We start from the raw sequence: 12,938 nt of genomic DNA, 5'->3' as shown, positions 1-12,938 counted from the left end.
AGCATTGACAAGACACTTGTCATACCAGCAGGGTGGTATTTGTAGGGGGGGATGGGGGATTTCCCCCCTCTGGGTACTTGTGTCCCCCTCTGCTTGATAAATTTTATCCATAGGGGGAAATGTTGTATGGCATAAAGTCATTATCTCATTCTGTCCCTAGACAGTCAGTAGAATTTCCCCCCCCCACTGGAAATTTCTTAAATACCACACTACATACCAGGAAACAGTATGCCCATCACGTCATTGGGAAATATCTTCCTAACAGCACGAACTTGGTACCGACTGATGTCGATAGCTCTCTATACTTGAAGTTCCTTGTAAGTTAATAACGATGTTAAACTTTACAGAAGAAATGCAGAAGTCGATCCGCACACAGGCAGCGAAGTTCCTGGATTAGGATCTACGTGCCAGGATAAGAAGTGCCTTAACAAAGGTGAAGTTGCATCCAAGGCTCTCACTTAATTTTGTGGCACGTGCGTTTCTTTTAAACTTAATGATAATTAAATGAACCTGTATCCCAAATAAATATAATAAATATGTACCCTTAATGTGGTGACCGCGTCTGTGTAATTTAGAGAGAGAAACGAGTGAGAAAACAAGACAAGCGTGAAACAAGGAAAGAAAATAGAGACATGATGTGAATAAGAAAGAAAATAGAGAGCGGGAAATGAAAGATGCTAGAAACAGAGTGAGAAAAAGAAAGAAGAGAGACAGGGTGAGAAAAATAAAACACTAGAGAGAGCGAGAAAGGAAGAAGCTACAGAATAGCAAAGAAAGAACAGAGAGAAAGGATGAGAAAAAGAAAGAAGAGAGAGAAGGTGTGGACAAGAAAAGCGCCACAGGGTGAGAAAAGCAAGAAGGCACAGAGAGAGTGAAATAGAAGAGAGCCGAGAGAAAGGATGAGAATATAAAGACCAGAGAGAAAGAAAGAAGCGAGAGGGAAAGAAAAAAGGAAGTGAGAGAGAAAGACAGTGAAGATGAGAAAAAAGAAAGAACGAAGGAAAGGAAAATATCCCAATTCCTGTATTTTTATATTTTCCTTTCCACCTTTATTTTTGCTTTATCCAAATCCCTCTCTCATAGAATATGTATATATGTGTGTGTACATATAATGCAAGTAGCTTTTAGATTTCTTTCCCCCCTTATGTCACAGTTCTATCCTAAAATTACTGCAATACAATATTAGGGGAATCGAAAGGACGGCCCAGTCTCTCGGTATCGTAAATAAGAGAGAAGAATGTAAGACAATACCTATTAAAACCAGATAAATGTGCACATGAATCCTTGCTATTAGAATAAGTCGCACAGCAAAGCAACATTGATTTAAACATGTTTTATTTTGTAGCACATCTCAACACTAAGGTCTGAAACGGGACGAGATTTTCAGACAATAACTCTCGCTTGAAGGATCTGGTCACAATTGTGCGTCCCCTCTCAGAATCGAACCCATAACCAATAAGTCTTCGATGTGTCAGATTCTGATCTACACCCATGCAGCTCCAACGTGTTCTCTTTCACGTTTCCCTGATTGGGTCGTCTACCAGAAATACCAAAACAAGAATTTAGCCCCACTCCGTCCGGTCACTGCTTGGTGAATGTAAAGAAAAATGGAGACTTACTCCTTAACCTCTTCCTCGTACCAAAATGGTACATAAAGCCAAGTCATAAAAACATTCCAGGACATTTACCTGCTGCCTCCACAGACCTATTATGGTAGACATGATTTCCCTTGGCCTTCAACTTCAAACGGCAAGCTTTTCAATGTTGTCTACCTGGGCCCAAGGATGAGTAATAAAAATAGTGGTTGCAGCTTGAAATATATTTCTTGGTGCAGGAATATTTTGAAGGCATTTAGAACAAGTGGCAATAAAAATTTCATGAAAAAAAGTTCTAGAAAATGCATGCATGGAGGTACATTTTTGTACAAGTGATTTCATTTTCCTTCATTTTACCTTATGTGCGCTACAGTGTAAAAAGGGAAAAGTTTCCTATACATTCTATGTTCAAAACCTTGTTGCAAGTCGTCGTCGTATACCCACCTTGAATGAACTCGCAATCTAGAGGACTCACGTTTGAGTCCTGCTGTGGTCCCTTCCAATAATTTCATGTAATCATTATCGTCGTGATTAGTCTAAAAAGGCCGAAAAGATACGTACACATACAAATACAATGAACTACACACGTGTTCCAAAACTGAACACTTCCAATTACAATGTTAGAAACTGTGTAACAGTTCTGTACAATTTTCTGCATACTTTTCCATACAGCTTGGCTCGACAATAGGTCTTTCATGTTACGTCAGTATGCTCACATGTTTGATGCCAATTTTATTTGTCACTTGCAAGGAAATATCCACCACGTAGTGTTCGTTACATCTGCACCAACTGCACGTTTGTTTAAAATCACGAATGTCTGCGTTAGTATCTCCCGCCCACCCGCTCGAATTGCGTATGCTTACAAGAAGTGGCCTCAATCATGGCTGCTCGATCCCACAATGCAACAGTTTGTGACGTAGGTGAAAGACACCTGTAGTGAATTACAATCTCAAAAACAAAGTTTTGGGGAATATGTTTCAAGGTTAAACGGGGTCAGAGGGAGTTTGTGAATTTGTTCTTATTAATTTTGTAAAGGGACATGAACCAGCATTATGATGAACAAACACAATTGGTCAATATTTTCCTTGCAAGTACTTAGAATTAACTGTCGACTTCATTCTGATTTGAACCAAGCGTAACTTGCACAAAAATGAATTTAGATTCCCTTTCTTCTAATTATGGCGTTTCAAGTATAATTCAACTTAAGGCATATATGAGAAATGTATAAAACTGTTTTAATTTAACACTTTCATCCTTCAGAAAGTCAAGGACTAACATGACGTTATTCACTCATGACCGTTGACTATCTTGGAGGGATTCACCTGTAGCATTCAACTTCTCCTGTGCAATATAATCTGGCGATTCAAAAACCGTGATAAATGTTGCCAGGTCCTGGATCCTAATTTAACAGACGTGTGGCATAAAAGTTACCAAGGAAAGCACGTGCGGATGAAGTTCCACGCCAACAAATTATCATGAAGTACTCGAAGCATGAACAGTAGCTTTGGTAGGATGGATGCATACAGTTCTTCGCATACAAAAAGACGAGCGAAAAAATATAATTCACTTGCAATCATCAAACTTCTTTCACACGGAGCAACAACGCATAACGAAATAGAGGAGAAAAAAATCGAAGGCACCTCGTTTGCTGAACGTTATTCTGTGACTGGGCAAGTCTTCCGCAACGAAGAGTTTGAATTTTTGCCGGAAGTTGACCCCCTTCCACGTTTCCGTTGATCCCACCTGTTCAAACGGTAAAGGAATACGAAGTTCGGGACGGGAAGTAGGGTCTGTCATAATCGAAATCCTTTGTAGCTGCACTGACAACGAAAGATAATAATCTGCAGTACAATCGATTCGACACATGGAAGTGAAAGCATGATACAAGTGCCTCTGTGTTTGTCAAACACAGTAAGTGGTTCTAAGAATTTTCTGAATTGGAACAGGTGAACCAACCGTCTGATAGCCTTGGGAAGAAAATTTCCCTTTCCCTTCCCGTCAATTTTTGTCGTCAATGTGAATTTTCTTCTATTCTTTCCTCGATTTTAAATATGGATGAAGGAATTCTTCACAATTTCTAGCAGCCTTCACTTCCCAGAAAGTTTCGTGAAGGCGCATTATGAAAAAAAGAAATTGCAGTGAAAAATCAGGCGAAACGTTGGCTGGCTCGGTATCTTAGTTGATAGAGCAATGGCACGGCATACCAGAGACCCGGTTCGAGCCTGCAATTGTTGTTAAAATTTATACGTGGTAATTTCTAATCTCATACATACATGCAAAGCAGAATACAATATGCCATTATTAATGTATATTTCTGAATATTTAGACCTCATGACGATTAGGTGACTGACACAAAAGAACACCTTTGACGGTACCAGGATTCGAACCTTGGGTGCAAAGATCGTTAGAGGAGCACTCAATGCCCTCGGCCACAGAGGGAGTCTAATATGGAAATTCCTGGTTGTAAAGCGTCGAACCTCTCTTCCACGTAGTGCACCTCCGATAACTGCAATCTTGCAGGATAACGAAGCTCTGGCGTCTGGATCCTTAGCCAGTTTAAGTGGTTTAATCCTTCGTGGGACTTGCGTTTTGTGCTATCCATGTGTATTAGTGATTGTCCGATCATCAATTTTGATAGCGTCATCGCCTTGTAATCAAGGGGTCCCGGGTTCGATACCTGGTGGAGGCACATAGTGGTTCGGATCCCACTTTAAACTGTAGGTCCTGTCCCGATTAGCCTTACTGTGCAAAAAATGGACTTAAAACACCAAATCAACCAACCGATCAACAATTTCATCTTATCATTTGATTTGATGTTTTAAGTCCACTTTATGCACAGTAAGGCTAATCGGGACAGGACCTACAGTTTAAAGTGGGATCAGAACCACCAAGTGTCTCCACCGAGTATCGAACCCGGGACCTAGTGGCGGCGATTAGGAGTGTGAGGAGGGATACTTCCCCCCAAAATCAATCAATCATTCGTTGTGAAGTGAGATGCATACATATCGCAACAAAGAGTATCCCGTCATTTTCATTGTTATATGTGAGGGCCTCCCCGATGGCGCAGTGGTAGCATTGTCGCCTTGTAATCAAGGGGTCCCGGGTTCGATACCCGGTGGAGGCACATAGTGGATCCGACTTTAAACTGTAGATCCAGTCCCAATTAGCCATACTGTGCATAAATGGACTTAAAACACCAATTCAATCAATCAATCAATCATTGTTATATGTGGCTTATGATTTCACTTTACGCAATGCCAGATTCAAGGGTCGAAACCAATTAAGGGGTCTAGTGAGAGAGGGAGCTATGCCACTTTGACAAGAAATGGAAATAAATTGAGTTTTCTAAAGCATTGCATTGAGTGATAATTTGTATAACAAAGGGTAATTTTTTTTCTGAACATATTGTTAGGTAAATGATTCAAAAGGAGAAATATGAATTTCAATATAAATACCATTTATTATGAACATGTGTGGTATATTGTTGTAGTATACCCATGTGGAAAAATCAATCTAGCACATCAAATACTTTGAACAAGGCTTAAATACTTTTGCCTGAGTGGAAATCATGTTCACAGGGTTACATATGATATACATAAAGACAACTTCATATGTCTTCTGGAGGATCTTCACTGTCCATTGTTTCTGTTGATTTTGGTTTTTGGTAAACACCATGAAAAACTGGAGGAATATAAGGCATTATTGCCATGAAATCTTTTAACTTCAGGGCTGACATGGGTCGTCCATGTGGATAGAGTAGTGGTATTTCTTCAAGAAGTATAGTCACATAAGGATGATCAACCACAGGGTCTCTTCTATTTTTGGAGCGACGACCTGGCATCTTCTTGAAGTTCTAATCCGTACCACTGTTCCATGTCAGAATAGGTGTCTTTGAAGAAGAGCATGCCTGGTTGTGTTGCATCAAATTTCACAGCAGTTACATTTTTTTATATTAAATCTAGCATCGGTTACTGCAACACAACCTCTGCCACTCCTACTGCAGACACCATCAGTAAGTGGCATAGCTCCTTCTCTCACTCAAAATGCTGATGTGGACGTATTCAAGAACTCAGAAACTCTGCTGCAGAACAAGCGGGAGCTATGCCACATGGTTGTAGTTCACATGATAGATGACAGATGGTAGGAGAAGACTGAAAATGGCAAAAATTCAAATTTTCAAGATTTGTGGCATAGCTCCCTCTCTCACTAGACACCTCAATTGTCAAGGAAGCAGATGATAACTTCACCAGCATGTCTAATCCTCAGAAACAAAGGCAGTGCCCAAGAGAAAAGTGACTGAGGCTGGTAATATTTACGAATCTAACTGTACAGCACCGTTCTTAAAACCATCAGCCTGTAATTCAATTCCAAGAGTTAGATCATATTTCAGTTGTTCTATACTCCCATTAAAATGCAGCAGGTGATGGTCATAGAATGACTCATTGTGAACTCTGCCAAAGTTACTGTCTCGAACCACTCACACTTTCGCAGACACGAAAGTCATATATAACAATGCAAATGCAGATGACAAGATTCAGGAATCACAGAATTCAAACGAAGAAAAGGAGAAGTTTGGCTTAATTAGTTTAATTAAATCCAGTTGAGAGCTCTCGTTTCAGGAACATCCCATGACCTTCTGTGGCGACCCAAGGAACATCTTCCAGCTTCCCACAAGATCAACATCCCCGTGGGAGGAAGCAAGGCGGATGTCAGCCCCTCCTGACATGTCGCCACAGATCATCTCTATCTCATTCATCACGAAGCAAGTCGAGCGAAATCCAACCACATCTACAAAGTGAAGAGTAGATAAGGAATCGCTCGTTTCTTTAGAGCTAAGCGAGTTATCGTTGTTTCACAAATCCGTGTACTCATCGGATGGATCAACCGTGGAGCGCAGTTTTCAGGATCGGAAAATTAATCTTGTAGTGCGTAGGCACGTATCTAGAAATATGTTTCGGGAGGGGGGGGGGGGGTCGGAACCAAGTGTCTCAGGAATAATAATGTTTATATTAAAGTAATTATAAATCAAATTAATACTAATTACAATACATAAACTAATATTATATTCTTATTACACGATTAGGAAAAATACTGTATAAGAATATAGATATAACAGCGCATATTCATTACGTAGCTTACCTGTAATGAAGATCGGAATAATTTACATAAAAACAAGTGCCCTGGCAAATAAAATTAATGTCAAATAGATGAATAATTGAAAATTTATCGAATAATAAAAATGATGTTACATGTAGTTGGAGAAAAGTAAGTTTCTGATTAAAATTTTATGCATATTATTTTGAGTACTAGTGTACTGTCATTCAAAGCCGTATGCTCCCAATATAATCCTCGCCTTGTAAAAAGTTCAGAGGAAATTAATAACCATCGATTATGCAACAAATACTACTATTTTCATTACTTAATTTTAGTACTTGGTGAGTCTTTCGTGGGGTCCGGACCCCTGCCCCCACATAAATACGTCCTTCCTGTCCTTCAAAGCCGTATGATCGCAATATAATCCTTGTCTTCCAATAAGTTCAGAGGAAATTATACAACAACGGCTAAACGAAAATATTTTTAATTATTTAATATTAGTACTTGATAAATCTTTGGGGGGGCGGACCCCCTTGACCCCCCAAAATACGCCCTTTCTTCTCTGGCAATTTTGGCTAAAGGTTAAGATGAGGAGGGGCGATGATATGATGAAGGGACACTCATAAAGAACATCCATGCTCAGACCGGGATTCGAACCCGGAACCCCTGGCTTCGTAGTGCGCTGTGATAACCTTTCCGCCACGAAGGTCTCCCAACTATGTGCCTTCATCGGTTAATTAATCGAAATTCGAATAAGAATATTATAGTATACGAGTATAAGATTCTGGGAGGGTGTCCAATATTGGAAATTTTTGTGTTAATGCACGATATCTACAAAACTGCAGCAGGACTAGAATACGAGAATATGTACAAAATTTCTAAACTGTATATATGTGTTCAACCTACACACACACACACTGTCTCAGCACGGGTATTTATCTCTATATACATGCAGTGGCGGCGATTGGGTTCCAAAACCGGGGAAGGGGGGGGGGGGGTGGGCCAGGTGCCAAAACTGGGGGTGCAAAGACAGTACATTTCCCTTTGTAGATATGGTTTAGCATAGTGCGGGGGCAAAACTGGCGAAAAGTGGTTGGCAACTGCCCCCCTCACCCCCCTAATCGCCGCCACTGTATACATGTACGTATATATGCGTGTGTGTGTGTGTGTAGACATACACTATGGTCCATTCAATTTCAGAATACTTGCCGGCACCCGTGGCGGAGTGGTTAGCACATCGCACTACGAAGCTAGGGGTCCCGGGTTCGAATCCTGGCCTGGGCATGGATGTTTCTGAGTGTCCATTCATCAATTTCATCCATTACTCATCCCCATCTTCGCAAATTAGCCAAAAGTGGCACAAAAAGCGAAGTAAAATAAAGCAAATCAATCAAGCAGAATAAGCCACATAGCTCTCCATTTTGCAAATCAAATTTGCAAAACCTTATACTGCCAATACAGAGAGCAATATTATCGACATAATTTGACCCTCCTTAAAAATATATGCACGTGTATGGCCATTTTCAAAGATAGTTTCAACAGGATTTAAAAACATGTTAACAGATAAGCTCTAATCTTCAAATGCCATAGTTATGGCCTAATTTTAAACCACTTCCTTGTACAATTTTCCAAGAGCTCCGATGTTCTTTGTGTTATTTAGCGTCGCGTTTCTACCACTTTTGGCTAATCGCGACGATGAGGACGAGTGTTGATATTAATGAAGGGACACTCACAAAGAACATCCTAGCCCAGGCCTGGATTCGAACCCGGGACCCTTGGGTGAGATAATTGGTTAGCAGCTTGTTCCGTCTTACTTTCTGAACTGACACTTTCCAACCAAACGGTCGAAATTCCTTCACATACAATTCTGAATCCTGTCCCTTTCATCTCACGTGAAATCAGCAGGCAAATCATTTCCTGCTTTACAATATCCGTGGAAATCTATCCGAAAGGATAACTCCATCCTATAGCTTATGTAACTTTCCCAGCAGGTTTCCTGTCATTGACATGTAGCGTAGTTAAGATTCCCACGCATATCTTTGCAAGAGAGACAAATGCATCTAGGAAGCAGGATTGTCATTCTCTGTCGAGAACTACTTGAACCAGATGTCTATTTCGAGTGCGCTCTTTCCTGGATACGATGAACAGTTAGCATCTAAACAAACAAAGACTGGCCATAATCATATGGCCAGCGAAGAACCAGTTTCTTCGAAATGACAAGTCACTCGTGGGATTTCATATGGACAGATCTGCAATATTGCCAGCAGCATGAAAATTTACAACTGGACGCGTTGAATCTTAATAACACGATTCTTTTATATTAGCAGCTTAATACATGCCATGCGTTTTGAACCTCCGGGAAGCAATAAATGAATCCACCAGTGTTTTATATGCATAATAATCATATTGTTTTGATAATATGCATAAGTTCCGGGATCTAGACGACGTTGTACAGTGGGATTCACTAGTATTGCTCAGCAAATTGTCCATGACTATTTTCATTAATTTTTCTCTTACATTCTGTGCGTTTTTAAGCGATGGATTTTATGTACGCTGGTGCAGAAGTTGTCAACAGCTTGTTCTGAGTTTTCTATTAAATCTTGAAGCTCGTATTGGGTCAAATAAAGTGCACGGAATGGTGATGGACAATTTGCACGGTAATACTCATGGTTCCCACTGTACTATCGTCTTAAGTCCTGCCTTATGCAAAAGGAACTAACAGAAATGATGTTTTTACTTGTGAATGTGGGATGTATAACATCTTGATTTCAAAACAGATGAATGGTACATTGGGATGTAAAAGTATTGCTCGGCAAATTGTCCACGAGTATTTTGATTAATTTTTATCTGCAACCTAAGTGTATTTAAGTAATAGATTCTTACTTGTGCATGTGCAGAAGTTGTTAGCAGCTTGTTTGCCGTTTTGTTTCGATTCTCGAGACTTTCATTGAGCAAAACAAAGAGAATAAACATGTTGATGGACAATTTGCTTCGTAATACTTATGTATACTACCACTGTACGAAATGTATTACTTTGCAAAAGAAAACTATGATCTGGAGATAATTATCGTCCAGAACTTTACTACTCGTCTAAAACTTAAAATGGAACTCCAATATGTAAACTGCTTGGCTGTTCACAACTCTCAATGTTTGGTGGCCCCTTAATTTACGTCTAGAATAAAACACTAATTATGTAAATAAATTGTACTAAAAGTTCCCCGTGCGCCGTGCCATGAAAGCATATTTAGAGGATGTGGGAGTAGAGCCACGCACATGCTCGATCTATTTTGGAAGTGATGTTAACATCACCACGCTTCGGCCGCTTTTGCACCCACCCATTGATTTGATTCTGGGTGGGTCCCGGAGCCGCTTTATGTGGGGAAAAGGCCGGAAAAATTCTGACCTTATATCACCCACCCCGGAAATCGAACCCGGGTCTCCCGCGTGGCAGTTAGACGCCCTACCGATAGACCACCTTGTCCGATTACACGATACTTCCAATATATGGTTGTGCAATCCTTGAGGAGGAATTCTATGGAATCAAATGTTACTGCATTCAATGCAGCGGCATCGCACTATATGTCTGGAACATTCACAAAGTTGAAGCTAAAGAAGACTAAAAATTGATTTAATCAAACTGTTATCTCGCTTCTTCAACGTGTTAGCGCAAATACCTCAACAAGTGGCAACACTGCGCCATGGAAATTGAAACGAGAAGCTGTGGTACATCACAAAACGGCATACGTGATATGTTTGCAGAGGAGTCTCGCAGACGCCACCAAGAACTTTTCGGCACGCCCACTTTCAATCTTGCGAAGCTCAAGCATTTCAAATTTCTTTCTAAGTTTGCCCTTGCACACTGCCCAGTGCATATACAGTGTTCAAAACAGCAGCTCGTAACAAACACTTGACACTTTGCAGTAAGGTCAAGGACGGTTGAATCTTTATAATCGGCTGTTAACAGCCAAGGCGGATAAATACAGGTGAGTCTATGAAGGATAACGAACTGGTATTGGTTTAGGAGAAGCCATGTCAAGTGGATATACACGAGTGGAAGTACGAATGCGTAATTTTCATAAATTCGATAAAGAGTGTGTATCAAAAGATATCAAGAATATGAAATTCGCGCGAATCGAGTTACTACTTCACATTTTGAAGGAAAAGGCTAATAGCATAGGAACATGTGGGGAAAAATTGGTAGCATTTAATAAAATAAAGATAGATCTCGAAATATTGAAAATACGATACAGGGCAACGAGAATTACGACCTCTACATAAATAATTTTGTTTGCCATTCATTATTCCTTGTTATCAAAGAATGAGCAATTATGTTTTTTAGCAATCTTGCGCTATAAATTGCACATAATTAAAAGAGGGGCAATGAAAAAATGCCTGGTGAACAATTCAGGAGAACACTGTCATACGAAGTACCTACTTCATCCGCATGTATATAACAACCGTGGCATACGAGGCCTTTGCAATTAACCACGGTGATTCATGACATTTATATTAGCTATATCTATGGTTGTTCTGACATCGAATGACATGTTTAAATAACGAAAAAAAAAATTACTTTTCCTGCCCTGTTGCCTAGTTTGCTTTATATTTCTTCGTTGCAATGATCCCATGGAACTCAGTGAGGTTGTCCCAGACGTGTCCGTGACTGTACAACAGGAATGTTAAGTTCCCAGTATAAGTTTTGATACCGTAACATTGAACCCTAATCACTCAGTTGTTTATCCACTCACCCCCAACACCCGCCCAAATTTCCTCAACGCACCCTAAATGTTTTCATAAAGCCCCAATTTACGGTCATTTTGGCTCTAAATATGCCCTTACAGCCCCCCAATTAAAAATTTTGGATAAACCCCTGGTATTACTTATCTCGGTTCTTATTTGTGTGTTTATTTAATTAACGTACGAATCAAGCTCTTGCTAATCAGATTATGAAGAGTAGTAATACGATTGCAGTCATCGCGATAACATCAACAACGTGTTTTGTGTATTTTAGCGTCAGAAATATAACATGCGTGATATCAAGGACAAGACAGGCACGTTAGGTTGACTTTAGAAGTTCGAAATGGCAAGGGAATACATTTGTCATCGCTCTGACTGACAGACCACATGATATACGTAATTTATATTATATTCACTCATTGGTTCTTCAATCTACAAAATTGCATATTTCGGGTTCTTATTGCAGAGATATTGATGCTTAACATGGAAAGATACTACTCTTCGAGCAAGAATATTTTCTGGCCTCTGTTGATTAGAATCCATAAAGTATTAAAAGCTAGGCGTTCTGAAATGGATGATAAAATATTTGCAAAGTTAATTAAACTAATATTAGTCTAATCTCTGTTCAGTGTTTTCGTATCAAACACTGGTCTAATAATAATGACACCTTGTATTCTAATATCGACGAGTTTATACTGTCCCTGGTACAAAGTATTAAACAACAAAGGCAGCTGTTAAAATACGAAAAGAGGAAAAATTGGACACTTACCCAAATGTGAGACAGCACTGGATTCCTTTCAATTTCCACAAAACAAGAGCACATGTATCACAACACCGACATGATTAATTCATTATATTGAAACTAAACTAAGCACACGTTTTTGTCAAAAATCACCATTCTTGAACGTAGAGAACCGGAGCCAATTATTGGCTCAACTTTTCCTTTCCTTAAAAACTACGACTGTAAAGGCTTCACTCGTGTTCCCGCGCTGGATCGCTGCACACGACACCTGTCCGCAGTGTTGCCAATCTCCGAATGCAGGATTTCCCTTTTACCAGTGTAAAATTTCCCTTTTTTGACCTAAATTTCCCTCGATTTTCAAAACATATCTGAAGCTGTATCTTTGTATTACTATAACTGTTAATCAGGACTTTATATATAAGGGGGTTTAGTGGGTTGAAACCCCCATTGAATAAAATACTAGAAACCGATCATAGTTTCATAATATAATTATCCTAAAATAAACATTTGAATATTAAAATAAAACACTAATGTATTTGAAAAATCCCCAAAGCAAAAAAAAATTCGTCACATGGTGAAGCACAGGGACTCTTGCTCATTGCACGGAGTCCGGTCAAGCCATAAAAATGTCAGGATATATGAATGAACAGGCTGTCGGACAGGCACATTGACCGCCATAACACAAGCTTGCAAACGACAACTCTGTCAAAAAGAGTGGGGGAAAAGGAGGGTGTCTTCCAAAAAATGGAGAAGTGACCTTGAGTGGACCA

At 39.7% G+C, this 12,938-nt stretch overlaps 1 protein-coding gene across 3 annotated transcripts in view; it reads right to left on the bottom strand.

Annotated features, from left to right (window-relative positions):
• The window catches only part of LOC145981056 (uncharacterized), a 288,517-nt gene extending 276,080 nt beyond the window's left edge, over positions 1-12,437 (bottom strand). For all 3 annotated transcript variants that reach the window (XM_083114161.1, XM_083114170.1, XM_083114162.1), the window contains exon 1: positions 12,196-12,437. The gene's annotated coding sequence lies outside the window, so the exon portion shown is untranslated. The remainder of the gene's footprint in view (positions 1-12,195) is intronic.
• Positions 12,438-12,938: the final 501 nt, after the last annotated feature.

This window comes from Lepisma saccharinum, chromosome 28 (genome assembly GCF_977018435.1).
Source record: "Lepisma saccharinum chromosome 28, izLepSacc3.1, whole genome shotgun sequence".
Taxonomy (NCBI): domain Eukaryota; kingdom Metazoa; phylum Arthropoda; class Insecta; order Zygentoma; family Lepismatidae; genus Lepisma; species Lepisma saccharinum.
This window is presented reverse-complemented; position numbering and strand designations above follow the sequence as displayed.